The 27,218-nt window shown below is 43.6% G+C and overlaps 2 long non-coding RNA genes across 3 annotated transcripts in view; both read right to left on the bottom strand.

The window, feature by feature from the left end:
* Positions 1-560: 560 nt before the first annotated feature.
* On the bottom strand, positions 561-3,853 carry LOC142603925 (uncharacterized). The gene is made up of 4 exons (XR_012837812.1): positions 3,399-3,853; positions 2,349-2,479; positions 2,161-2,241; positions 561-1,961 (listed from the first exon to the last, which is right to left on the bottom strand). It is a non-coding gene; the product is annotated as an uncharacterized LOC142603925 (long non-coding RNA).
* A 922-nt stretch (positions 3,854-4,775) lies between these two features.
* Positions 4,776-27,218, bottom strand: part of LOC142603924 (uncharacterized) — a 33,324-nt gene continuing 10,881 nt past the window's right edge. For both annotated transcript variants that reach the window (XR_012837810.1, XR_012837811.1), the window contains 3 exons: positions 23,625-23,724; positions 19,389-19,511; positions 4,776-6,954 (listed from right to left, as the gene is read on the bottom strand). This is a non-coding gene — a long non-coding RNA (uncharacterized LOC142603924). The remainder of the gene's footprint in view (positions 6,955-19,388; positions 19,512-23,624; positions 23,725-27,218) is intronic.

The raw sequence follows: 27,218 nt of genomic DNA on the forward strand, positions 1-27,218 counted from the left end.
GTTTTCTCTGCGCAATATGCATGTTCCCCAAAATCCTTTTTTCAGCATTTTCCTCTCCAAAGGCTGCACGACAAACCGTTTAATTGAGCAGCCGGCGCTGGCTGATGTTTTGTTTCAGCACAATTTGAACCAAGGCAAAGTATTTTTGCTTCCTAAACTCACTCAACCTTTTCACAGTAGGGTTACAACAGCAACGTGTATTTTTTCTAGACAGCGTCACCCCTAGGGAAGAAGCACTCAGGAGGTTCAGGATCTGGGTTTTTTTCTCCTGGGCCGGGTGCTGGGGACGAGTGGCGGCTCACGGGTGGCAGCGTGGTTTGCCTTTGATCAGCCACGAGCAGGGAGGGCTCCTGCAGCTGCGCTTGAAGCTGGAGATGTCTAAGCTACGGGCACCACAGAGAAGCACGCTTTTATGTCAAAACGACTTATAATAAGATTTTAAGTTTGTTCAGGGAGCTGGAATGAAATATTTAAACACAGCATCATAGCAGCATTTTATTCTCATGAAAATGCTGAAAAGCCATTTGCAAATCAGAAATGTTTTAAAATTTGCCTTGAAATAGCAGCATCTCTACGCAACTGTTTTGTGGTTTGTTTTTTTTCTTTTCAGGAAGAAACAAATGGGGGGAAAAGCTGAGATATTGGCCATTTCCTCACAAATGAGACGTCTGCTTTTCAGTCTGTTCTGGTGAGTCTGTTTCAAGCCATTCTTCCCTTTTGGAGCAGGGAGAATCAGCCTCAAGAGCAGCCTACGTTGTTGCATCCAGCATTCAAATTACATTATCTTTGTTTCTTACACTGACGATGAGACATTTAGGTTGGAGAACTCCACTGGGCATTAGAGCTGCTCTGAAGGGTTTGCATGATTTGAAATAAATGTCATAAAAGAAACAGCAAGTCCTTGAATAAAAGCACAGCTGTCCTATTTTTTTTATTATTGGGGCAGTTTTCACTTTCTTTAGGTACAGTTTATTCATTTGCAGTTCTTAATTTCCCTATGTATATATTATATTTTGTTAAACACAAGAAGTGAGCTTGCTTCAGTCCCTCCTCAAGCCTTGGATAGTTTCTTATCCAACTCCTTGCTGTTCCCAAGCAGCACATGGCTCTGGGCAGGTAGCCCAGAGTCACTCAAGCTCTTTGGCACCTGAGTCTGGGTGTCATTTGGGCTGTACCGAAATTCAGTCACTTTGTGACTGAATTGTGAGAAGTGAATTAAACTGTTTTCAATGGGAAAAAATGGTTCTTTAGGCAGTTCTGGCCAAACTCAGCATCTGAGGTTCAAACTGCTACTAAGAAAGGGTTATTCTATAATAGTGACCAAAATATACTATACAAAATTCAGTATCGTAGCAGGATCAAAAAGCCCCAAATCCCCTAAGCTGATGTCTGATTTTAAAAAATGATCTTCTGATTTGTATACAGTTTGTTCATAGGGCTTTTTAATACAAAATTCAAAGAACTGTAAGGATAAAATGGTGGCAAGCAGCACAAAAAACTACTTAAAAATAACATATGAAAGTGTCAAAAGAAATGTCTATCATTTATCCAAAACACTAAGGACCTGAAATAGCTGATGGGGTTGAAAAGAGGAGTAGAGCAGGCATAAGAAAAATCCTTCAGAACTGAAGGCATGTCTAAACAGAGAGTGTAGAGAGAAGCATGTCTTGGCCGGTTAAATGTACGATGATAATGTCAGGCTAGTACAAGATTTTAAGGCACAAAAGGCAGCTTCCTCAGCAGCCAGCATGGGTAGGACAGACCTGGGAATTTTCTAGTCCCCAAGCTGTAGGAGAAGTGATGGAGATCCTTGGGGTTTCTCTTCAGCTCAAGCTGTTCCATATGTAACCAGCATTTAGGAAGCCAGTAGATCTCCAGCCTGCAAACATTGCTCTTCTAAATCCTCCCCAAGATTTGATCCAAAGGAGCCAATATGAAGTCTCTCACAAGTTGTAGCTGCACTGTGAAGTAAGATAAAATCAGCCTGTTTTAGCAATGCAATAATCAGGAGCTCATGCTGTCTCCAGCTGATTCCAATTCCCCCATTAGTTCACCAGCTTGCTGATGTTTCAGGCCCTGCTTCCTCGCTGATGAAACTCTCAGCCATTTCCAGCACCAAGGCCTGCACCAGCCTCTCCCGCCGCTTCTCTCACAGCTCACCTGCTCACACGTCTCTCCCAGACACGTAAATCTGGCTGTGATTTCTTGTGCGCCAAAAGCAGATCCTAATCAATGATGTTCCTGCCATACGGACAGAACAGCACTTAAAATGTAGCTGTGCTTGGAAACCTATGCACAACTGGTGGTGTGTTAGCCAACGCTTTTGGCCGTGTGCCTTCCGCACTCACCTGCTTCTTGCTGCTACAAACAGGGAGGGAAAACTCCTCTGATCATCGTGCAGGTGATTAGAGGAAATTGCATTGCTGAAGCGCTCCGCGGCTGCAGCCGTGCTTCAGCTCTTGACTTGCCTGCTGGTAAGCTGCCAGAGAGAGGGAAGTGTAGGCATAAAATGAATAGCAGAAGAGATTGCAGGTAATTATGTTTCTTAAGCTGTTAACAGGATTGGCCATTTGATAAATGAGAGGATTTGGGAATGTTTTGTCACTGACAAGCTATTGTAAGATCCGAGTGGAAATGGAAGCGTTTCTCTTCCGTAGCACGAACAAGAAGGAAATTCTCTTGGGATGCTTACGCACCGTGAAATTCATCTGAAACTTGGATGCCAGCACATGGAGGCAAAAGGACAGATATAGGACTCCTGCTGATAAAAAAAAAAAAAAAAAAGAAAGAACCAGGTCTCTTGTCTCTTGCAGATACTATTAATTTGGTTTTGGTGCCCCTCCGGTGTCCCCAGAGGCTTCTGTTCTTTTATGGTGCCCTACCGCATTCCTGCAGGTGGTTTCTGGTGCCACCAGTGCCCCGAATTCCTCTGTCTCCTCTCTGGTTTCCTCAACCTCTTGGTTTGCTTTTGCGGTTCCCTAGCTAGCTGGAGAAGCGAGAGGGAAACCAGCGCTGCTCTGTCCTTCTGCTCCAACAGTGCCCTTGGGGTGGTTTTGGGTACCCTTGGAGGCCCTGTGTTTCTTCTCCAGTGCCCTCAAGGGCCCTGGTGTGCCTTTCAGGGTGCCTCAGAGCTTTTAATCTGCATTTTGGTGCCCCTTGTCCCTGGAAATCTATGTGCTTTGGTGCCCCCAGGAACTCTGTGGGCCCTCAGATCTATCAGTTCCATCATGCAGCAGTGAGGCAAGGGCAGGACCCACGGTCTTGCAGCCACCTGCATGAGGGAGGGACGCAGGGACACACACACGCATCTTTTTAAGCCATTTGCTAATGAGTTGGTGTGAAGCAGAAGGACTGGATGAGAGCTGGTCCTGCTCCAGGGGAGGGGAACCAGGACTCACCCCAGGGACGGCGCAGGAGGCTGCTCTGGTGTGAAGGGTTTTGCTCTGCAGCAAAAGAAGGCAGTGTCAGCACAGTGAATTGCACAGTTTAAAGTCGTGTTAAAAGTCATCTCAGATGTCAGTGCTGCATGGCCGGTGGGTCCGGGCATCTCCCATGGATGTGGCCTTCTCTGCCATGATACCCTGGAGCCTACATCCTGCCTGGTACAGGTCTCACTTCCACTGCAGAGCCTAGCACCGGAGGTCAGAGAAAGTGATAAGCAAAGAACAAATAAAACTCCCTAAAACTGATCTCTTATGCTACTTTCTGGGGCTGCCTCCCCCAACCAGGGCAGGTTCCTTGCAGGATCGGAGCCCAAGGCAGCCCCTATTTATGTGCAAGAGCAAAGGAGGAGGGGAAGGCTCCCCCAAATCTCCATCACAGCTTTTCACTTCTTTGCTTTACGTGGGTTTTAGCAGCCAAAGCCAGGTTATACAAATAAGAAGCTTCTTCCCCATGTAGGGGCACTGGAGAGGGGGCTGTGTGCATGTTCAGGCTGTCTGGATAGGTTCCTGCTATTGTTTGCCCAGTGCAGGATGTGCTACAAAGAAAAGAAAATGGCTTAATTGCCCCTATCCTGCCTCTCTTCCTCAGCCCTTGCTCCAGACTGCTCTTGGGACTGAAGCAAGGAGTGTGTCTCCTCTGCCCATTGCCCAGGCTCTGCTGGGAAAATGAGATTTGAGGGGCACCAGCTTCTTCCCAGCAGCCCTTCCCTGCTAATAACTGCAGGGAGGGGCTGCTGGGAAGAAGCTGGTGCCCCTCAAAGAAGCTTCTGTGGTCTTGTCTGGCTGGCATTCCCAACAGGCTCTGGCTGCCTGTCCCTGAGGAGGCAGGTAAAGCAGCAGCTGCCTCTTTGGGAGATTTAGGTAGTAGGAGACAGAAGTAAGTTCCTGTAGTTTTATATTTGAGCTCTTCCCAAGAGCAAAGTGGTGATTCAGCCTGAACAGACTTATTGGGTAGGAAGAGACAAATTTTGACCTCAGCTGCATTAGTTGGTAGCAGCATCCCAGAGGGACACAGCCTTGGTGGTCCTGCCCTGACATCAGCTCCCCAAGCAGAGCAATGTCCTGCCCGTGAGTCATGCTACAATTAGCTTTTTTCTGTACCAACTGCAAACAACCCCAAAAACTGCACGGGGATTCCCTTTTGGGAAATAGGTTTGGTCTGTTAACACACTCTGCTCTAGCACCCAGGGCTCTTAAAACCAGTGATCACTGCAGAGATGGGGTTATGTGGAGGCAGAAACCCTGAGCGGCATTTTTATCCTCACATAAACCCATTTGGGCTGCAGAGCGAGGTCTTGCAGCCACCATCAGCCCCTGCTTCAGCCTTGCCCCATTCTGGCAACTTCTCTGGTGGGGCCTGCCCCCCACCCACCCCTGCACTTACCCTCTAAAGGAAATCTTTTTAGAGACTTCTCTTAAAGACTAACAAGATGAGACTTAAGTGCAGAGGTGGGCAAGGCCCAACTGGAGCGGCCGACACTGCCAGACTTTGCTCCCCAGCCTATGTGAATAAGTGTGGGCGCAAAAAAGCCACTTGGGGGGGGGTCTGCCCTCACACAGCTCCATCTCTACAATAATCACCGTTCAACTTCCAATTATGACCTTGTCTTTCCAGATGCCCTACTATCCTCCCCATGTATAAATACTTTCTACCCTCTATTTAATGAAAACGTTTATGAAGCATACTGGAACAAGAACTTCAGCAGCTAGAGCTGTTTGCTGGGCCCTTGCTGAAATGGAGTACAGAGCAAGCTGGGCTGAAGGGAATATCTGGGAAGGCAGAGAAACAGCCCTCTCTGGCACTTAGCCACTGCAAGAAAAAAAGAGCTGCTGCAGCAAGATAACCACAGCTGTTCGCTGCCCCCTTTTAGCTCCACCAACACAGCAACAAGCTCTTTTTGATGCAGGAGCTGTGGGAGAAACTGAGGATGAGGAGCAGGGCAAGGTCTGCTTCAGAGATGTTACTGGGCGTTAAGTAAACAATGCATTGAATAAACTGCAAGTCACCTTGTCTCAGTTGTGGCTTGGTCTACTTTTTATTTCCAGGAGCAAAACCAACCCAGCATGGTGCTATAATGCTGGATTCCTGCTCAGCACTTCCTGTGGCGCGGCTCCCCAGCGAGGGCTGCAGGGAGCTGGCAAACACAGGCCCTTTCCTCCTGTGGCAGCTCCTTAAGGGGTAAATGAAGGCAAAATCCAGTTCCTGCTCCTAAAAACAGGGTCTCTGGAAAACAAGGTCACTTACTCTTTGCAGCTTAAGCTGCAAGTCTAAAATGGTGGCCCCAAGTAGCTGGTGGAGGCTGGGCAAGAAGTGAAATAGCAGTTATTCTTAGCAACGAGCACCTAGGAAAACAGAGAAATAGCAGGAATAGAACATCCAGATGCTTTTCGTTTACAAAAAGGACTCAAACTCCTGTTTTCCCCCAAGCAGGGGCAGGCATGCACATGTGCACACTGGATTTGTGCGCCCTTTGCTCCAGCAGCCCCCAGCCAAGCCCAGGGCTTCACCTCTTCACCCACAGCAGGCGTTAGAGCTTCAGCCACTGCTGGGCAAGGCAAAAGCTCTCCCAAAGCTCATCTAAAAGCACAGGGCAGCCACAGGAACACAACTGCCACCTTGAGCAGGTTGTAGTTCAAGCACAGAGATGCTCATTCTTGCCAGCACATTTAGGAAAGGAAGATGGTTTGCCAACCCGCTCCTGGGGTAGGCGGATGAGGAAGACTTCCCAAAGGGCTGACCCACAGTGGCAGCCTTTGCCATTTATAAAACCCTTGCCAGCCATGGGAACTAGAATGATCAGAAAAAGCTTTTATCTACAACGAAGAGCATCTGACAAGGGAAGGCTGAGCCAGCTGCTACCTTTAGTCCCAGCCAGCCCTACGAGATGTGCCCACAGGCAACCCCAGCACCATGAAGACTATCTCAGTCCAGAATCCAACTACTACCCGCTCCAAACAGCCTCAGCTCAGCAGCTGACCCCCCAGAGGGCAGCCCTCCTGCAGCCCTTGCACCCCTGTGAGGGAGGCACCAGGCCCTCTGGGTGTTCCCCTCAGAGACTGGGAAACAAACTCTTCAGCTCAGATTTAACTGTGCTCCTGCTTGTTTGACCCCCATCAGCCTTTCCCATGGGGAGAGCACGGTCCAGCTCCTGCCTCTGCAGTGCAGCACTCTGTGCTTTTGCCTGCAGAGCCTAGAAAACAGCCCCCCACTCACCACCTCAGTCGCGGGGGGTCTTGCAGAATCGCCCGGGATCACGATGTCTGTCTAGCAGCAGGGGATCCCCTTCAGGTCGCCCTGCCTGGACCTTCGGGCACAACCAACCCACCAGGAATAGGGTACACAGGCCTCCAAAGCCTCCTTGGGGTTTAGCTTTGATTACTCACCACTTCGGGGCACTTATCTGACATCTCCACCCATGTTCACATCCTCCCTTGCTCCCTACATTGTCAGGGCTGTGCTCCTCACCAGGGACTTCTGACGCTTCACTGCGGCAAAACAGTATCGTCTCTGCTGAAAGAAAAACTCCTTGTGGTAAATGAGGGTACGATCAGACCAACACGAGTCTCCAACACCCCAGGTCAGTTTCCTGCCCTGCAAACTACAACCTCACAAATGCTGTTTGGGAACTGGTTCGCTGCTGGAGAAGAGCCCAAAATCCCAGCAGCTTCCCAAAATGCTGCCCTGCCTGACTAGGAACAGCACGCAGCACATCTCTCATACCGTGTGCAGGGCTGCAGCCCCACCATGCACCCTGCCCCACAGACCCATGGCAGATATGTGCAGCGACCAATCACCCCCGCACCAGGACAGGAACAGGCACGCACTTTATCTCTCCTTTTCTTCCAGAAGCCACGCTCAGGGGAGGGATTTTCATGCAGGGGCCAACAGCAGCACATCTCAGCCCTTGCACAGGCATCCTCCCCAGCTATCAGCACCCTTGTGCCCACAGGCTCCCCGCTTCCAGCCACCCTCTGTGGGGTCTCCACACACTAGTGTGGCAGACGGGCCCCAGGTGCTGCAGGCTCAGCCCCAGAGACCGGGAGCTCTCCCACTCCAGTGCAATAATGCCCGTGGTGGCCCCGTTCCCATCTCAGGAACCAGACCCACAGCCCTTTTTGGGGCAGAGGCTCCTTGTGCGAGCACTCCCGGTGACACAGGCATGCCCCACGTCTGCTCATCCACCCTCCTCTCTGCCACATACCCCTGCAATCCAAAAATGCCCACAGACCCTAACAGGGAACCAAGCAATCACACACAGAGGAAAGAGACTCCCCATCTGCTGCATCAAGTTGGAAGAGTAACACACCATCAATCTCTTCGCAGCCCCCCCGAAACCCTGGCACTACAGCCCCCACACTCTGTACCAGCACATTTGAAGCATGCTGCAGAGACCAGGCACCTCCGCAGCACCTGAAGACAAACCCTGGAGAAAAAGGTGAGGGGGCCAAAAAGCCTCAGCCAGGGAGAGTGTGTCCCACACCACGGCACAGGATGCAAAAGTCCTTGTGGCTGCTCTCCATCCCGGCAACCCTGGGGAAGAGCCTGTGCCAAGGCAGAGGGATGTCTTCCCCTGGGACTAAAGAAGCTGCTCCAGCTCCAAGGGGAGATACTTAAAATTACTGCAGTCTCCAGAGACAGAAAGAAAAGGACCAGCACGGCCACCTGATGTTGTACCTGCTCCAGAGGGGCAGTGGGAACTCAGGGTAGGGACTCAGCTGATGTGAGACAAGAGGCCAGCCAGCAAGGCCTTGGAGGCGAGACCAGGCAATGTTATCGGTTCATTTCTAACAGAGAAGGAAAAGGCAATGCAATAAAACTTGCTTCTAAGAACATATAAAAAGAAACACAAGGACTTGAAAGGGTGCAGGACAGGCTTACAGACATCTGCACTATTCATTAGTCCGTGCCTTTTCCCTTCAGAAGATTGTTCCCAAAAAAAGAAGGAAAAATTCCCCTCAATTGTAGCCCTTCCACCAGCTCCAGAGGCACAGGAGCATTCAGCCAGCCCGGCTCTTCCCCCAGCAGCCCTGGCACAATCACAGCCACAAACTCAGCTGCTGTCCTTCGCCTCCCTTCAACCGCAGCACCACTGGCTCCGTCCTGCTGGATAGATCATGTGCTCGCTTTCTACTCTTTTTTGGTAAAGCAGATGTAGCATGAAAAAAAGAGCTGAAATTAAAAAACCCTCTTTTTCCCCCCCTCCACAACTACCAGCACCACAGCTAATCTAGTTTAGTGCTGGCAACCTCCAGTCTCTTTTAATTACCCTTGTGGTTCTGTTTAAATATGTGAGTGGAAGTTGCTTGGGAAGTGGTTAGTTCAAGATTTGTGGTGTGTCTTTCTGTAGAAAGACCTGTAAGTAACCTTACTAATCTATTTATAATTTTTCTTAAGCTGCTGTCCAGGTTAAGCCCCATGTAGCTATCAGAGCCAGGCACTAAGATTAAGGAAGGACTGTGTTTCCAAATGCTCACAAAGAGAAAAGGGAGCAATTGAAAGTATTTCTTAAATTTCAAGTGACATTTGGTGCCCCCTGAAGCCTCCCATGTGGTTTTCAGTACTAACCAGAGCCCTCCGTTTGGCTTTCAGTGCCCCCCCAGAGGCTTTCGTGTGCATTATAGTTTTAAAACCTTGTGCCTTAATTTTTTTTAATTTTTCTGCCCCATGGAAGATGACATACAACTCTTCCCTCTGTGCTCCCTATGCTGGGTTTTGCACATTCTCACTCCACCATAATAACGTGTGCCCATCTGCAAAAAGCATCTTAAGGCTCCACTGCCTGCTAACAACCACAACCCCTGTCTGACAGACGAACCAGAAAGCAGTAAGGAGGTTTTACATGCACAGAAAGAAGTGGCCCCAGCAAACAGCGCTGGAAGCGGCAGCAAAGCCTCCCCGCTGGAGGAAGGCTCAGCAAAGGCAGTGTTCCTATTACACCGTCTCTCTTCCAAATACTAGCCAAGACTGGAAAGGACAGGATGGTCCATGTCTTTGGTACCTCAGCACTTGACAGAATAACCGAGACTTTCTAGTTAATCTAGTGGAAAGAGTTTTGAAACAACTTGAAGGAAGCTACATGAATATGCAGCAAATATAGTCAAAACCTGCTGTCTATTGAAATGGCTCATTAATACTACGCAGACAAAGCAAATGACTGATGCTTACTGCAGAGTTCCAGTGAACATATCTGTGCTCGGATTATCGAAGCAGCGCAGAATATTTCACCCCATATGGTTTGCCTGAAGAGGCTGTTTCAGATAATGGTTCTCATGTTGTTTCCATGGAATTTCAATATTCCCCAGAAGATACGCACTGGAGCACTCCAGAGCAACCTTGTGTCATTTGGTGCCGCGTGAACTAGCAGAATGCTGGGTACTTACAATTAAAAGTGGATTACAGAAAAATAATAACGAAGTTCAAATACGAAAAAAAGGGAGCATGAAATGTTTTCAGCAGAATCAGGTTAGTAAACCTAATTTTCAACCTAATTTTTTTAATGGAAAGTGTCACTCACAAAATAATTTTATGTACGTGGATAAAATTAATCAAAATGACTGGAAGAAAAGTAGCGTAAGATTAAGCATGCACAAAATACACCTAGGCATCAGAGATCTCTTGGCAGGAATGATGGAAGGAAAGAACTGGGACTCATGCTCCATCTGCTAGTAATGAAAATGAAGAGATACAGTGGTGCGAGTACAAGAGAAAGGTTCACTAAGGAAAAACCCTTCAGATTGAAAGTGCTGTAACTGTAGTTATGAGAAAAGAAAGCCACTGGGCTTTAAGGTACAAAGAACACAAAAACCATCCTACTCAGACAAATCAAAGGGCCACGGACTCTCTCTGCTCACATCCTGTGACCCGTAGTGGGTGCTATGGAAAAACCTTACAATGTAAGATAAAAACATTCTTTTCCTGAATAATTTTCTGGATTGTCAGTTAATAGCCTGTGGTCACTGAAATTTACAATCCAAAGCAAACACAAGTGAACAGAGGGAGAAGATACGGCACTTTGGGAGGGCTTTGTTAGTCCATGTACAAGTAGCTGCGTGCCTGTATCTCTAAACACGTGTATTCTGCATGTCTACCTGCCCATGTACTCCATCCAGGGACAGCACAGTGGCATGAACAAGAGAGAACAGCTCTGATAAAGGAACGAGGGTCTCTGACACAAGGTGACGAAGCACAAGGTATACAAGAGCCTGGGGAGCACGAATAGCTTTTGAAAGAGAAGGCAAGTTTGGCACTGGAACCTCAGTGATCATGCCATAATCTGTAAGCTCTCTTTTACTGCTTTCCTTACCTCCAGCCCTGCTGATGTTGTATCAGGATGCCTCTCCAGATGGAGGGAGCACAGGCAGCCCTGCCTGGACAGAGCTCTTCCCCAGACACTGCCGTTGCAGAAAACAGCATTCTGGTGTCCTCATCCCCTTCTGTGCCCCAGTATCTACAAATAATGAGGTTACTGATAACAGAATGATGTTGTTGTCCTTTGTAAAGACCCAAAGTAGACTGAGTCTGAACGCACATGCTGTGCTGGTGGTTTCACGTGCTTGCCACCAGACCCGCACAGGAGGGTGCTAGGCTCCATTCCACATTCTTAACAGGCAACACACTTGAACAATCTTTCCACCTGTATCCACCTTTCCCTGGCCTGTCCAGCTATTTTTGCTTCTCTTCCTACCTTACATCTGTTTGCCTTCTAAGTCCTCCCACCTGCCTTGCGTCTGAGGTCTGCCGGCACGGACAGGCTCCTCTGCTGTGCACCGCAGGTAAAATCTTGCCCATGCCTGAAGCCAAGAGCGGTGCTTGGTGTTGACAAGGTCTCTGGGGAATACATAGCTGAACGCTGGCAAGTCTCAGCTGAACATCCATAGTGGTGAGAGACTCAGGACATGTCAGATTTCAAAGGAAAATACAAAACGCACATCTTTCACTGGGGTTCTTCCTTTCCTAAATTCCAATCCTTTAATTCAAATATTAAGACTCTAGCTTGTCAAAAGTGGGCTATATGGCATTGCTATTAGGGATTTTATTTTTATATATATCTTTTTTTCAATGTTAAACATATATTACAAAGATATATGTATGTATTTTAAACATTGGAAAATGGTATTTTCTTCCTAATCCTTTTGCCATTTTACATGACACTTTAAAAATGTGAAAAATATCAGACTGAGTTAGACACTCAACATGAAATCTTAAAACAATTGCCTCACGTGGTTAAAGTTTGGTAGTGATATCAGCAAAGAAAAACAAAGACAGAAATGTCAAACACTAGTACTGCATATAACTAGTTGTAAATCAATAGCCAGGAAAACTCCTGACCTACATGAACAGAAGCACGAAACAAAGAAACCTCAGAATAAAATCCATGGCTGACAGAGCTTAGCACAAGAAAGTTGTGTTTGCAAAAGAAATCCTAGCAACAGTACGGGGTCACTGCTCAGTGCAGACAGGAGAATTGTGAAGGATTATGCAGAAAATGCAGAAGTGTTCAAACAGACTTTTATTCGGTATTTGGAAAGAAGGATGATTTGCTTTTGTTGCTTGAAGATGATGAAATACTTTCCAGTCTATTAGTAACTGAGAGAGATGTTAGAACCTATCAGCAATGAACATTTTTAAATCAGCAGGCTCAGAAGCTCCAGCGTAGTTGGCAGAGAAGCTCTCGGGTCCTTTAACATTGAATGTTAATAGCAGCAGATCTGTAAATGCCCAACTTATAAAAATCTATTAAATGTGAAGGGAAGCAAAGGGGATCAATGAACCATCAGAGGAAAGAGCAACTCTGGGTCAAAGCAGGGGAGGGTTTTTTTCCATCCTATCTATCGTTAGGACAGTCAAGGGTAACACAGAATCTGGTTCTTCTAACAAACTGGGGCCACCATTTTTCCCAGGCTCACTCAACCTAAAGGCTCTTGTCACTCAACAGTCACTCAGACCTTCTAACACACTTCTGGGTTAGCTTGAAACCTTATGCTGGAGTTAAGAGAGCCAAACGAAAAAGGATAAAGAGATATAGGCTCAAGCCTTGCTCCCGGTTATTGCCCACGTGCAAGGTCAGATAGTTTTCTAACCAGGATGTAGTTTCTTGTGAGGCTTTTCCTTAGGTGTGTACTTCTCCCAGTGACTGTGCATGAGAAGCGGCTGGCTTGTGGCCAGGAAATGCCCCAAACGGGCCCACAGAAGCTCAGGGTGTCGCACTCAGGAGTGCAGCACCATGATGCAGCTCTCTGAGCCAGAAGCCCTACCTCTCCCAAACCGCACAGGCACCCACGCCTTTGCTGGCCTCCACTGCCAGCAAGAGACCTACTTCAAACAAGCGTGGCTCACTCTGACTCCCTCTTCTTTGTAACAAGTTGCAGTTAGAAGGGGAGTGAATTAAATCAGTGTATACTTTGCACACCATGTAAGCTAATTCAAACAACTGAATGGGGCTAGAACACATTACCGGCTACTAGAAGCCATTACTGCTTCAGGATAGTACCAAAATAAATTACATACGCCCAGCTGGGCACAAAACTTTGTCTTTGGATCTTACGGATGTTTTCAAGCCCCAAAAAAATGTTGCACAAAACAAGCTAGTGCATAGTGGAAGTTGTAATACACTCTGTTTGATCTCCCATTTAATGTAATGAGGCTTCACTGAAAAAAGAAGACCGAAAAAAAAGATTAATCAAAATCCTATGTGAATTTATTTATGGATCACAAAAAATGTTTCTAGAATATCCAAGACATGGTCGAGGGATAAAGTTAGATGAAGTTAGGATTTATCTCGATTACCTAACCTGGCATTAAAATCCTTTCCACTGATCAGCAAACAGAGGGATAAAAAGATTTCAGAGACATTATGTAGGTCTGGAATAATTCCCAGTACGAGTTCCTATAAGAAGAGGAATTGTGGGAGGAATACAAATATTAATCAGAAGAAAAGGTTCTAAATTGGGAAACTGTTCTGGCAATGAGACAAAAGTCTAAGTCATTAGTGTAACAACCTCTAATCCCTATCAGAGCAGCCAGTCTCATGACAGAGATGGACGTGAAATGGCTTTCTCCATAAATATTTCAGTTTTGATTAATTTTAACATTCTATGTCTGGACGTAACAAATATGTTGTGAAACATATCATGAAAAAACAGAGACATTTGGCTGAACAATCCAAAACCGTGTAGAAAACTCATTTTCTAGGAAATGGAGAAACAAATTTTAAAGCTGTTTTCTTCTTAACTCAATGCAGAAAATTCCCCAGTGTCCAACTCTTTAAAATAACTTCTCCCCCAAAAAAGCAGCCTATCTAATTAAGTCCAGAACCATGCTACCGTTTTGACCCTGATTTCCATTGGCAACTCCCTGACAGGCACCAAAATACCTTATTAAATTTTTTCAGGGATAGCAGTTCTGATTTATAAAATATAAATAAATATTTTCTAGGTCAGAAAAGGCAAGAAATGCTAGGAACAGTCCCGCGGTCACAGAATTCAAACGGAGCATCAGGCAGTAAGCTCAAAGTCCTGCTATGGTGACAAGTACTCACGTAAAGCAGATCATCCCTACCCAGAGACTGAAGAACATACATATGCATACCAAAGCTCTGCGATTACTTGGAGCACTCTATTTTTTGCGTGTAATTACAAATCTCTTTCTTTCAGAGGCTGTGCTAGTCTAAGAAGCTCCCGTGACAGCCCCACGGTTGTGACAGTACAACTGTGTTGGGGCTACATAAAAAGGTGGGTCAAGGTGGATCCCAGATAAGAATAACCCTGGTTTGGGAAAAGTATTTTTTAAGCAGCCCCATTCTCTTGTCCCAGGTTCCTGGGCAGCCTCATCGTGATCAAAAGGGACGGGGGACAGAAGGGGGTACGAAATGCTTAAGTCTCATACTGGCACTGGAAGAAATGCAGTTGTAATCATGGTCTTTGGTTGAGGTGCTTAAAAAAAGCAAGAATTTCATGGAGGAGCAGGAGGCTCCAGGGTTTTTCTACCAGGCTCATGAATATGAGGCTCTGGCCCTTGGGTTGTTTGGCAAGAGGATGGTACTCACTCGATCAGCAACAGCAACTCCCACCAGAACTTGCACACTCTTACAGTAAGTTTCACTTTGAGCTAATGAATACTTCCTGACTTTAAAAAAAAAAAAAAAAAAAACCAAAAAAACCAAAGTACTAATGGATTTTACCATGTTGCAGCTCGGCATGCTTTACAATAAAGGGTATTAGAGTTGCCATCAAATTTACCCTCACTTAAAGGTTTCCACTTCTGATGTTATTATGGGCTTCTTATGTAATACTGAAGTGTATTTTAAAGACAGCTGCATTAGAGTCCAATTTTGCTTTTAAGTAGTGCTACCAATCTAATTAAATCATCGTTCTCTGAGTTTGCACCCTGCAGATGAGCAGTATTGCTTTCCAGAGTACTCAGAGTCCTTCTGAGGTCTGTGGAGCCAAATTCATGGCTGCCTAAGCACACCGAAAATACTTGCAATCATTTAAGAGCCAGGTGGAAATATCCTGGGGACAGCCAGTGGAGTAACTCAAAACAGAAAGAAGTATTTTTCTAAAGCACAAAATGAATGATGAAAATATATCCAAACAAAATGGAAAATGAAAGCAGGATTGAAAGAAGACAGTTTGGGACCACTAGACACACCTTTATACCAAACTAAACTTATCTACAGTGGTAGCATAATTCAGTTTCCCCCTATATCACAGAGCTGGAGATATTCTCCAGCTATGCATATCTTGTTAGCTATTCCTCCAAGACAATCTATCCAAACTGACCATGTTTGGGTCATTACTGATTGCATTCAGGATCCCATCTGCAACTTCAGTAATGACTGAAATACCACTGGTCAGTGAAACCCAGGAGTTTCAACAGAGCAACATAAGCTAGGCTGAACGTGATTGTTAATTTACATCTTCAAAAACCACTGGAGCATTGTTCTAGTAAAGACTAGATTTAGCAAGTGATTTCTAGTACCTACATTTCGAGGCCCAGGCAGGGGTGTAACCAGCCGCAAGCCCTGGGAACAGCTGTACTCCTGGTGGCTTCCAGGATTTTCTTCATTCGGTCAACTCTGAGGTGCTAAAGATCATGAGATATGAACACTGCTTCTTGTTTCCATGATCTGGACATTACCTATTGCTAATGGCTATCATCAGCCTCCTTCATTTTCTAAAATCTCTGCACAGGATTTCTGTCCCTCCCTTTCCCTCTTCTTCCCCCAAAGTCTACGTTGGAGCATACCACAACTTCTACTCCTGAGATCTTGGTTGTGGTTCTCTCTTCATGGTGTCCCACTGACCATGAGAAGAGCTCTTGGTGGGGTGCACATTGGTTTCTCACTCATGGTCTCTGTTCTGGCCTAGAAATTGCCTTTGTTGTCCTACTTAGCTGTGTCAGGGTCCTTCCCATATACCTCCACCTGGCTTTTGACAGCTGAATAAGCCTTCATAATCCTGTCTGGCAGGGCACTGGCTTCCCATTAGCCTTCCAGAAATTCTTAATTCATTTATACATTTGACCTACACAACAGACTCTGGCAATAAGTCCTACAATTTAATAATATGTTATATGAGAATGTATGACTTTCTGATTTAGATTTGATGCCCAATAATTGCATGGGGTATCCTTAACTTCTCCTATTCTTAAAAATAGCCATCCCCTCCATTGTTTCCTAGCTAGCTAGGAGATCTCAAGACCTCTGTCCCATGCCTATTTTCTCTGTCCTGATATGAAAACCATTCTGTCCTCATCCACTTTCTGTGGGTGGAATTCACATTTAAAAGCTTTGATTTAGTGTTGGAGTTTAGAGATCTACCTCTTAGATTGACACCTACAGGTAGAAACCTAAATTTAGGTGTCTAAATCTCTGAGCTAAATAACTCCCACCCATCCTTTTTAGTTCTATTTTATTCTTTATGAGACAGGATGAACAGAACTGCACGTATTAATCAATACGTGGGTTTGCCAAACATTTATACAGTGACATAATCACATAATCGTGTTTTTCTTTTCCTTCTTTCCTTTTCTAAAAATTTCTCTCATTCAGTTTGAATTTTTTATTGCTGTTGTCACTGCATCAATGTTTTCATAGAGTAATCCTACAGCAACTCTTTTTCTGAGTGATAAAAACGTAATGTTCAATCTGTAATTGAATAAGTCTAATATATAATTGAATATGTATATTCCCAGACAAACGACTTTGCATTTAATAGCATTGACTTTCACTGGCCATTTCTGACACAGTTCCTCACGGCCATGAGAACCATCTGCCTCTCTTCTCAGAGTCAGATTTGACTATCTCAGTTAATTTTGTGTCATCCACAAACCTCGTCACTGCAATATTCCCCCCACTTTCCAAACCATTTATACAGATATTGAAAAGCACAGGCCCTAAATCAAACAGTTGCAGGACTAAGCTGTAGAACTCCTTTCACCAGGAAAACTGATCTTTTCTCCCACTTTTTGTCCCATTTTGTCTCATCTTATTTACTTACAAGAGGACATCTTATTATCTCAGCTTAACTACTTTAAGAGTCTTTGCAGAAAGACTTATTGACATTTGTTTGGAAGTGCGTACACACTTTATCAACAAGATCAGCCTTACCTACAAGCTTGTTGACATCTTCAAAGAGTTCAAATAGATTTATGAGACATGGTCTCCTTCTGCAAGAACCGTAATGACTTTTTCCAAATAAATCACATTTATGAAATTGTCTACTGGTTCTCTTCTTTATTATTGTAGTTTTTACCCACTTATTCAGTTTGGAAGTGAGATTAACTGATCTGTGGTTTTCCACATTTGTCCTGGAGTCCTTTTTCTCAAGGCTGAAGACACATTTGCCACCTTCCATCCTTCTTGCAGTGTGGCCAACTTAAATGACACTTTTCATGCTACATTTAGCTTTCTCTTAATCTAGCGTTTGAGGTCTTTCAGAACTCTTGATTGAGTATCATCTTATCTTGGTGCTTTCTTACTGTTCATTTTATTGATTTGTTCCAAAATGTCCTCTGCTGAAACTTCATTTAGGGACAATTCCTCATACTCTCCACTGCTTCACCACTAATGTACCCCTTTCCAGCCTTACTCTACAATTTCTTCCCTATTATTACTGTTTCCTACCTTTCTGCCAAGTTTCTGAGGCATTTATTATGTCAATAATTTCCTTTAAAATCAGACATTCTAGTTCACCTCTTTTCGACTTCAGAGTTGCAGCATTTGTATAGATATATTTCTACATTTTTTATTGATCTAGTTGCCGATTTTTCATGGGGCCTGCTTAGCTGGGACTTTAATTGCTGAGACCATTCTTTGCTATTTCCTTCCTCAATGTTATTGATTTCAGTTCCTTCCATTTTTCTAAATTACAAGAATTTTCTTATTTCTCTTGAAGAGGAGTTGCGATCTTGAACCATGCGCATGGTATTGCTTATTTGGTGAGTTTCCACAACTGTCAACTATAAAAATACCTCATTGCTTTTGAATGTTAAAACCTTGCAATCTAGTTTCATATTGATTTATACGGCTTATCTCTCTTGTAAAAGCTACCTCACCAACTGAGGTGAGACTGAGAATCTGCTTGTCTGGTACTGTGACAATTTATAACACTGTGATTCCACTTTCAAAATTTCTTTCCTATTCATTCCTCTGTCGTCAGTACCCACATCATTCACAATGCCAGTTCTCTCTAGTGCTCAGCATGGACACAAAAGTCCAGCAAAGGCCTCAACAGCACTGCAGAAAATGAGTCTTCCTCCCATGTTTTAATAATAAGATTCATTAACACTTCCCAGTATGAGACTTTCGTGATTGCTCGTTAATGTTTAATTTTTTTATCTTCTCTAATTCCCATCTCTTTCCCTGGCACGCTTCAGGCAATCAGTTATACCAAAAAAAAAAAAAATATATATATATATATAAAAGAAGGTATTTGTTTCCTCTTTCATAGATGTGGCACACAGCACTTGTTTCTTTTTATTTCATACTGTTGATTTCTGGACCACTTTCTCCAGTTTCTCAAGATCATTAGAAGTCTAATCCTGACCTTTAAAGTGCACCTTGGTTTATCCACAAATTTTATGAGTGAGTTCTTTGTTAAATCATATAGATCATTAATTAAAAAAAAAAAAAAAAAAAACCAAATAGAACCGGGCCCAGGACATATGCCAGCAGGACTCCAGTCAAAATAACCCCTGAGTCTGACAGTGCACAATTGCACCCACATTACAGTAGTATCCTGTAGCTTCTCAATGATGAGCCTCACGCTGTGAACTGCACAGCCCTGCCAGGACAATGAATTTGGCTGTGGTCTCCCTCACTCCCTTCTGGATCCAGACTAGAGCCCACAGGGATGAGGGCTGCCTGCTGGATGGACTATTTTGAGTATACTGCAGGGCATCTTTGCTGGGAGTCCACTTAGTGCCTCTGATCATGGCAGTATGGGAATCTGTCTGCCCATATGCAATAAATCTCATTGCCCCAGGAAGCACTGGCTTTTCTATGCTTGCACAATACAGTTATGCATTAGAGGAAGGGCTGCAACATATGGTCTCTCCCTTATACAGAAACAAGGTAAGTGTCTCACCCAGCCAGAAATACTGGGCACACTGATACAGACCATATTTCTTTAGTCTGCTTCTGAGAGAATCATGTGGAACAGTTTCAAAAGCTTTCCTAAAGCAAAATATGTCCCATCTGCTGCCTCCTCTTCATCTACTAGACATTATTTTCTCAAAGAAGGAAATTAGAGTCAGATCGCATGATTTATTCCTGGTAAATCTATCTTTTTTTTTTTTTAAATCTTTTATTTGCTTTAAATTGATCATGTAATTTTTTTCAGACTTACTTCTGGGAAGAGTGGTCTCTAATTCCCTGATTTCTCTTTTTCAAAAAAAAAAAATGTAAGCTGTGTTTGCCTCTCTATAGTGCTCAGTGATCTCACCTGCCTTCCAAGAGCTTCCAGGGTAGTCACTAATGCTTCAATAATTGCTTCAGCTACTGCCTTCATTGCCCACACGGCTCGCTCAGCACATACTCAGAACAGTTTGAGGCCAGAGCTTCTAATCTGGAGGAACAAAGAGAGAACAAATATAAAGCACAAAAACAGGGTAAAAGGGCATGAGGGACTAGGCCAAACTCAGACTGCTTGCTCTCCTCTTGCCTTCGAGGAGGTTCAGCCTCCTCTCACAGTGGATAGTTTAGCGTAGCATAGCACAGTGTAGTATTAACGTGGCAGGAAGCTGCCTTCCAGCTGAGGAAAAGCAAGCTGACAACTCCAGGAAGGCTATAGCTGAAAATACATTTTCAATTGAGAACTTCTGGTCTACTGTGCTGATGGGAATTTAAATACCAGGAGCACACCAGCAGCCGTGCATGTGATAACAGAGATTCGCTGACTTGTAGGCAGAATATGAAGGGGTCTTTTATGAGATGCCTAGGTGGGTGCTAGAAAGTGCTGGGGAGGAGCATGAGGTCCTACTGCATGTCACAAATTTTAAAGGGAAATGCAAGCAAAGGATCTTGGAAGGCAAAGTCAGACTGCTGGCTAGAAGATTTAGCCCCAGGGTACTGTTGACAGTTTCTCTGAAATCCTTCCAGTTATACACACAACTCCAATTAGGCAGAGGGGAAAAAGACACTATCCGGAGGTGACGGTCTCCATCAAAAGTCAAAAGTGAAATCAGACTTTTCACAAGGAAAAATATATATGATGTGTTTAATTAAGTAAGAGCTGGGGGAAATCTGTCATGAGCTAAGGCAAACAGATTCCTAAGAGTTGGTAAAACACAAATACACTGTGTATCCAGCTAGTTCAGAGAAAAAGCTTACCACAGGGATGGGAACAGTTCATAAGTGAAATTGTATTACATCGAGATAACATTGGACTAAGAAGCTAAACAAAGGTGCTCCCAAATTAAGAACTATAAATACATGTATATAAAGTAAAAACTTTAAAAAAAAAAAGCTAGATGAAATAAAACCCAAGTAATATAATCAGATCTTGACACAGCAGAAAACAGTAAATCCCAGTGACAAAACCAATGGTATACCATAGTATGTGGCCATAAACTACAGAAAAGAGAGTATAAGTCATAAAAGTGAAAGATTTTTTTTTATATATCAAAGAAAGTTTTAAGGAATCTAGTCAGACTAAAATTCTTACTGGAAAAGACTATACACTGAAATTGTCTGGCAGTGAATGTAAATATATGAGCAGAGTTATCCCATCAGTCACCAGAGAAAGCAGACTGAGTGCTTGAGGTTGAGAGGTGAAATACTGAACATGGGGACCTCTATTATTCATAAATAAATCGATCTAATGGCACAAAGGCAAAAAAAGGTTAGAGCACCAATTTATAGAAAGGCAGTATGACTGCTTTTCAGAACTATTAGATCCTGAATACCCAAGAAGAGAGGCTGCTCTCTACTTAATATTATGCAAGGTACAAGAAGAGTAAGTTCAAGAAGAGGCAGTCAATGAACCAAGACAGAATATGGGCTGCTCCTACAGAACAGAAAACTATCTCGGAGTGCAATGGTTATGACTTTGGAGGTCTTAATGGGCAAGGCGCTAACCACAAACGCTCAAGGTAAAAGCGTGATAAAAAGGGAGAAGTGATTAGAAATAAGGAATCCGTTCAACCTCTGGGTACAGCATCATTGAAACCACCAGTATATCTAATTCTGGTGTTCACAGTTAAAGCTGTTGAAAGATTAGATTGGGGGCAGAAAAGAGCCATAAAAAGTATATGAGGAGAGAAGAACATGTAACTGGCAAACTTAAACAGCTCAATTGTGGGGCGATTCGATAAATACTTTCACAAGGGGAAAATATCAACCAACACTTTTTAATCTAGCAGAGACAGAAGAAAGACTAAGGGCTGAAAAATGAAAGTGATTCAAACCAGAAATGAAACACACATTTTTTAACAGCAGTGATGATTAAATTTGGGAACAAACTACCACCTGAAGTGATGGATTTTGCAACTCTTGACATCTGGAACATATGTTCCTGTGAAAAGTTCAAGTTTTGATAAATAAGAATTTTTTTTCCCTGAAAAACAATTTTGTCAGAAAATTCTTAGCCACTCTTTGGATTACTTGTCTATTTTAGAATGCCAGAGAAACAGCTTTGTACATTGAAAGTTGGTCAAAACGATAATTAAAAGCAGAATAATGGATTCCTAGATAAGGAGCACGATATGGTAGGAGCTTATTATCACAGTGTCTGTAATGAAAATTTTGCATCACTAATACTTTAGAATTATTTGAACATATCTTTATAATAATGACCAGAAGGGAACTGCTTGACATAATCTACTTGAACGTTCAAAAGCCTTCTGACAGTCTATTTGAGGCAGGGCCGATTCCAGAAGAATCCTGCATGGCCAGATATTGTGGATGCTACAGAAAGCTGAAGCACAGACCAACATGCAAAGACTACGCTAAGAGCCAGAATGCTGCCTAATATGACAAACAGGTATTTCACTACAAGCTTTGGCTTTTACATGGAGGTGCTAAGCGGCATTATTCCAAGTATAACTTTTGTAATTGCAATCAAGGCACCAAGAACTCTTGCGTAAGTGCTTTTAATACACTACAGGAATGAAATATGACACGTAAAGCACTGACAACTCGTAGAGCATCATTAAGCATACCACAATTGCTAACAAACGTGCCAAGGAAGGCTAGTACATCTGTATGTAACTCAAGCGGAGGAGTTGGGCTCCACATTATTATTATTTTTTTAAATAAAATACTTTAGAAGACTCCAGCTTATCCTGAGTCAATAGAATGCAAAGCATCACTGAAAAAAAAAAACAACCCACAAACACATCCTCTTGGGGTTTTTCATTGGACTGAGAATTGTGGCACTTCTCAGTAAACGTCAGGCTTATCAGTGTTGTGAGTAAGCATCAGTTAGCTCTCAAACAAGCTGACTTTGTTCATTTTTCTCAGAAATGTATGTAATATTCTCCTGGCAAGGAACAACTCTTTTAGTAGACTGCAGCACAGATTTGTAAAAGAAGCGTGCCTCAGCTCTGATCCAAAAACCAAAAGAGATCTAGAATAGATTGGACGGCTGTAGAAAGATCTGCTTTTTGATTACAAACCCTGGAGTTAAAGGGATACAGGAAAAACAAATTTCTCCTTTTCAGATCATAACAGATGCACTAATTGTAAGAAAACGTTCTTCTTAATACTTGTTTACCTACTTCAAGTTACATCAATAGCTTCAAGTATATTTTTGACCTGTGAGTGGTTAATGACATCAAGATTTGCAATACATTTTCATCCCTTTATAAAGATCCTTTCTTTATTTCCACTATGTAGCTTTTCTCTTTATATTACTAGATGAGACCTAGCAGCACCATGGCGAGATCTTCATTAGCATTCAAATAAAAATTCATTGTTTGCTTGTATAGTGGGGAGATGAGTTCAGCATTCAGTGTTCACCGTTACCATCAGAAGTGTTTACATTCATATCTATGTTTCATTTTCTTTTGACAGAACATAACAAAGCACAAGAAAGGCTGCACTGGGTCAGATCAAAAGTTCCTCTACTGCAGCATCTGGTTTTCAGTACAGATGCCTGGGGAAGGAGTTTAAGAACATACCAGGCAGGCAGCAGTGCTTTCTTGGAATATTCTTCTGTTTTCCAACAATATGTGTCTTGGGACTTTTTGAGCCACAATCCTTGGTTTTACTATTTAACAGGTTATGCTTTAACTTCTCTCCATTAACTTTTCCTGTTACCTCGGGAGCACAAGTAAACTTTGAGCATCCACAATATCCCATGGCAAGGGATTTTACAGCTTAATTACAAGTTTTGTAAAGAACCATCAAACAGATTAAATTGATTTCTAGTTGTTTCTTTGGAAGAGACACTAAAGGGGCTTCTCAGTTTGGAGAGAAGGCAGTGAGGGGAATATGAGTGAGACTTACAAACTCATGGTCACAGCAACAATAGGTGGACAGTGCAGGCAGATGGGCCACTGGTCTGACCCACTAGAGCATTTCTTATGTTGTTATGACTAGGTCATCCTAGTCGCATCTTCAGGACCTTTCAAGAGCTCTAACAATTTGTGAGATGTGGTTTCTCACTAGTAAAAAAAACTTTCCCTAATACTTTGAGGTTTATCCATTTAAGCATTTTATTCTTGTAATTTCTACTCACTTGCTCAGTACAGACTCCAGTGCGACAGTCTGCAGTTCTCTGCTTCGCTCCTGGGGACCTTCTCAGGGATTGTTGTCACATTTACCATCTTCCATCCCTCCTGCAGGGAGACTGATTTAAGTGACGGGTTACACACTATAGTAGCTCCATAATCGCATATTTGTTTTCCTCCAGAGCTCTTGAGTGATTACCATATGGTCTTGGCAATTTCTGACTCTTCATCTTATCAATTAGTCCTAAAATGTATTTTAATGTCATTGAATTTGAGACAGTTCCTTACACTTGTCCTCATAAGTTTCACTCCCATGGGAGAATAACCTATCCCAAACACAGTGAGCAAACACAAAGCCTCAGTTTAACTTTCAACAGTAGTTTTCCTCTCTTACAGTAATCCTTTTAGAGACTGGTCATCTGTTGACCAAATCTCTGGAAAAGTACCTGATTCTGTCAATTTTGAAAATATTTTTACTAGTACTTTATTCCTTTAGTGAGTTTGCACCTTAAAATTTTCCCTTGTCTGCCCTACAGATTTAGCTTCACAGTTAATGTCTTTTTTTTTCTTTTTCTTTTTTTAAAGTTTTTTTATCCCAGATTTTGAATACTCTCTTCCACTCTTCTATTAGAATATTGTCTTTTTGGTCCCTTGTAGAATTATTTCACTTAGTGATATATTGCTCTGAGCTTCACATAGGGTGTTTTTATCTAGTTTCTCATCTTCTGCATCCTTACAGCAGCTGCTTTTAATTTCCTTCTAAGAAGCTCCCGCACTTTTGAGTAGTCCCATTTTTAAGTTAGGTATTACTGTGAGGTAGTTGTGGGGGAAAATCAAATACTCTAAGATACTCTGTCATTAATCCATCTGAGAAAAAAAAAAAGAAAAGGTATCCACCAAGGTGTTTTCAAAGAAGAGAGGCTTTGGAGGAGACATCTAAGACCTCCAGCTGGATGGGGAAGGATGGGGAGGACTCTGCCATTGCACTGCAGGGAGCAGGGACCTGGATGCTGGGTGAGGCAGGCAGAGGAACCTCTAACACCAAGCTTCCAAAAGGCTCTTCAAGGAGGCTGTATCAGGACCAGGAAAAAGACAGGTAGGGAATGTGGAGAAGCAACTCCCAAAGGAGGATTCACATTCAAAAGCAGGAATGCACTTGTGTCAGCAGAATGATGTGAACTCACTCGTTCAGGGAGGGGAACTGGAAAGATCTTCTGTTATTACAGGCTCTCTACACTCATGCAGGCGGTGCATATGGAGCAGAGCTGTCATACGTGGCCCTTCTTCATGCCAGATCTCTCTGGAGAGGCCATGGGGAACTTGGGGTGAAAGCCCATGTGCATTTCCCTCCTGCAGTGCTCAGTACCCTTGTGGCTTACAGGACTTAATGATTCTTGGATAATGGAAAAGCTGTGTTGCTTTCCTGGGTGGCTGGCATCCAGCTCACCTGGAAGAAATGGTCTCACACCAAAAAAAAGAGGGGCCAGCTCCCATGGGATGCAGCGTGGGCCATGCAGTTCTGCAAGGGCAAGCATCGGGCAGGACAGCTCTCTGAGTGCTGTCACTGGCTGGTGTCATCCCACACTTGGATGTGACAGCGGTTGGTCAACCTCAGGGTACTTAGGATACTGATCCCGCTTGGGATACTGGTCTGTCCAGGCAGCTTTTTGCTCACAGATGTGGGTGTCCCAGCGCAGCAGCACCCTGTCCGTGGGCACAGGCTCCCTCCTCGCGCAGACAAGGTTTACAAAATGCAATGTAAATGGAATAGAAAGCAGGCAGCTGGCAAAACCCAGGCAGGCCTGCAGATCCACATCGACTCAGAAACAAATCTACCAGATGTTTCAGCCTCACAAGGGAGGCACACGCCTGTCCTACTGCAGAAATTGTGTTTTGCCTCCTGTTGTGTTGGCTTCCTGCAAGAATGCTGGAGAATGGTGGTGGTTTGAGAGTTACGTTCCCTTCCTAAAATTGGTGCTACCATAGGTTTTTGGAGTTAGTGAATATCAACAAGAAATAAATCAGAGCTTGGAGAAATGCTGTTCTCCACTCTTCCTCCAGTGTGGCTTGTTTGCACGGCTGCGCTGCAATCTGAAAAATGCCATCTATAATGAATACTAAATAGTGGGAGTTTTCCTCAGCAATGTGTTACTAAACCTGATTGCTGAACAGTATAATACGCTGGGAGAGAGCGGGGGCTTGGCTATGTTTCTCTGTTTCATGCAGTCATAGAAACTGTCAAGCTGAGGTGCCTCTGTGATCTCCAAGCAGCATGTCTCCCTACACCCTTTCCTAGCTACCCGTTTATTTTTAAAATGTTCCATTGTTACTGTAGCTCAGTTCTTTCACCCAATTTTAATGTCATTATTATTTCTGTCTCTTTAAAATTTATCTACTTATACAATTTTAATTTTTTTTTCCAAACCAATTCATAGTAATATGTTAACAGCTGCCTTTTAGTGGAAGTCACCTAGAGGTAATACTCAAAAGTCCTCACTATTAAGAAACGACTCACCTCTGCGTTATAAAATCTGTACTGCATTGCTCTGCACCCCTGTCCTCAGTACATTCACATCTGTCTGCACTTCATCACCAAGAACATTTCCAACCCTGTGGCGAGTACCCGCCTGTGGAGGGTACATGCAAAACCAAAGGATAACAGAAAGCAAGAACACTTTTCCACACACAGATGACTTCTCAAGTAGTTCTACAGCTCCTTAAGCTTAAAGGACCAGGAAGTAGAAGGAGATCTATATTGCGGAAGATGGTGAATAAAAGGGATGAAAGAGTTGTAATAGGGCCCCTGCTCACACTTCAAAATTCCTGCAGCCAGCATGGAATACATCTGCCTCTATTTTGGGAGTTCCACCTTCCAAACAGTTCAAGGCACGGCCACAATGATAATTCTATATAACAAAATGCACAGCGGAAATGGTACGGACCCAAAGGCTTGTTAACGTACAGCATAGATAAGAGTTTGTTGGGTGGTACTTTTTTGCCCTTTAGAATACTGAATTTAGGCAAAATCAAGGTTTCTGAGAAACAGTAAATCGTTCATACTAATGCAATGCATATTCTTTCTTCCTTGACTCATATACTGGAGAGTTCATATAAATATACATACACTTCCTATACACGCAGTATCAAACACTCCAGCAGAAGTGCTACAAGACAAAGTATAATACCTTGTTTTGGTAAGATCAAACTTACAGTCAGGCGGGCGCATTGAACGGGAGATACTAAAACTTATCACACACGCACTTCTCATTGAGCTGTGCAAAGGTCATTCTGTTCCCTGAATAAGCCCATGTCAACAGTGAGCATATATTAGAGTTCAGAAAACACTTTGCTGAGGAGATCCAGGCTTTCTGGGTTAAAAGGTTATGAAATTTAGTCTAATCTCTATTTCTATTTTCGTAGATGTTCACTACCAATCTATTATAGGCAAAGAAGTCAGTGCAGCCCAAAATTAAGGTTTCCCAACTTCTTTTACGTGACCCTGAGCATATTTCTACACAACTCTTCAGACTTGTAGTTCAAACTGTTCATTATTCTCTCAAGCTAGCCTGAAATCTCTTTTTTAAATTAAGCTGATTTGCATC

Source organism: Balearica regulorum, chromosome 14 (assembly GCF_011004875.1).
Source record: "Balearica regulorum gibbericeps isolate bBalReg1 chromosome 14, bBalReg1.pri, whole genome shotgun sequence".
Classification (NCBI taxonomy): domain Eukaryota; kingdom Metazoa; phylum Chordata; class Aves; order Gruiformes; family Gruidae; genus Balearica; species Balearica regulorum.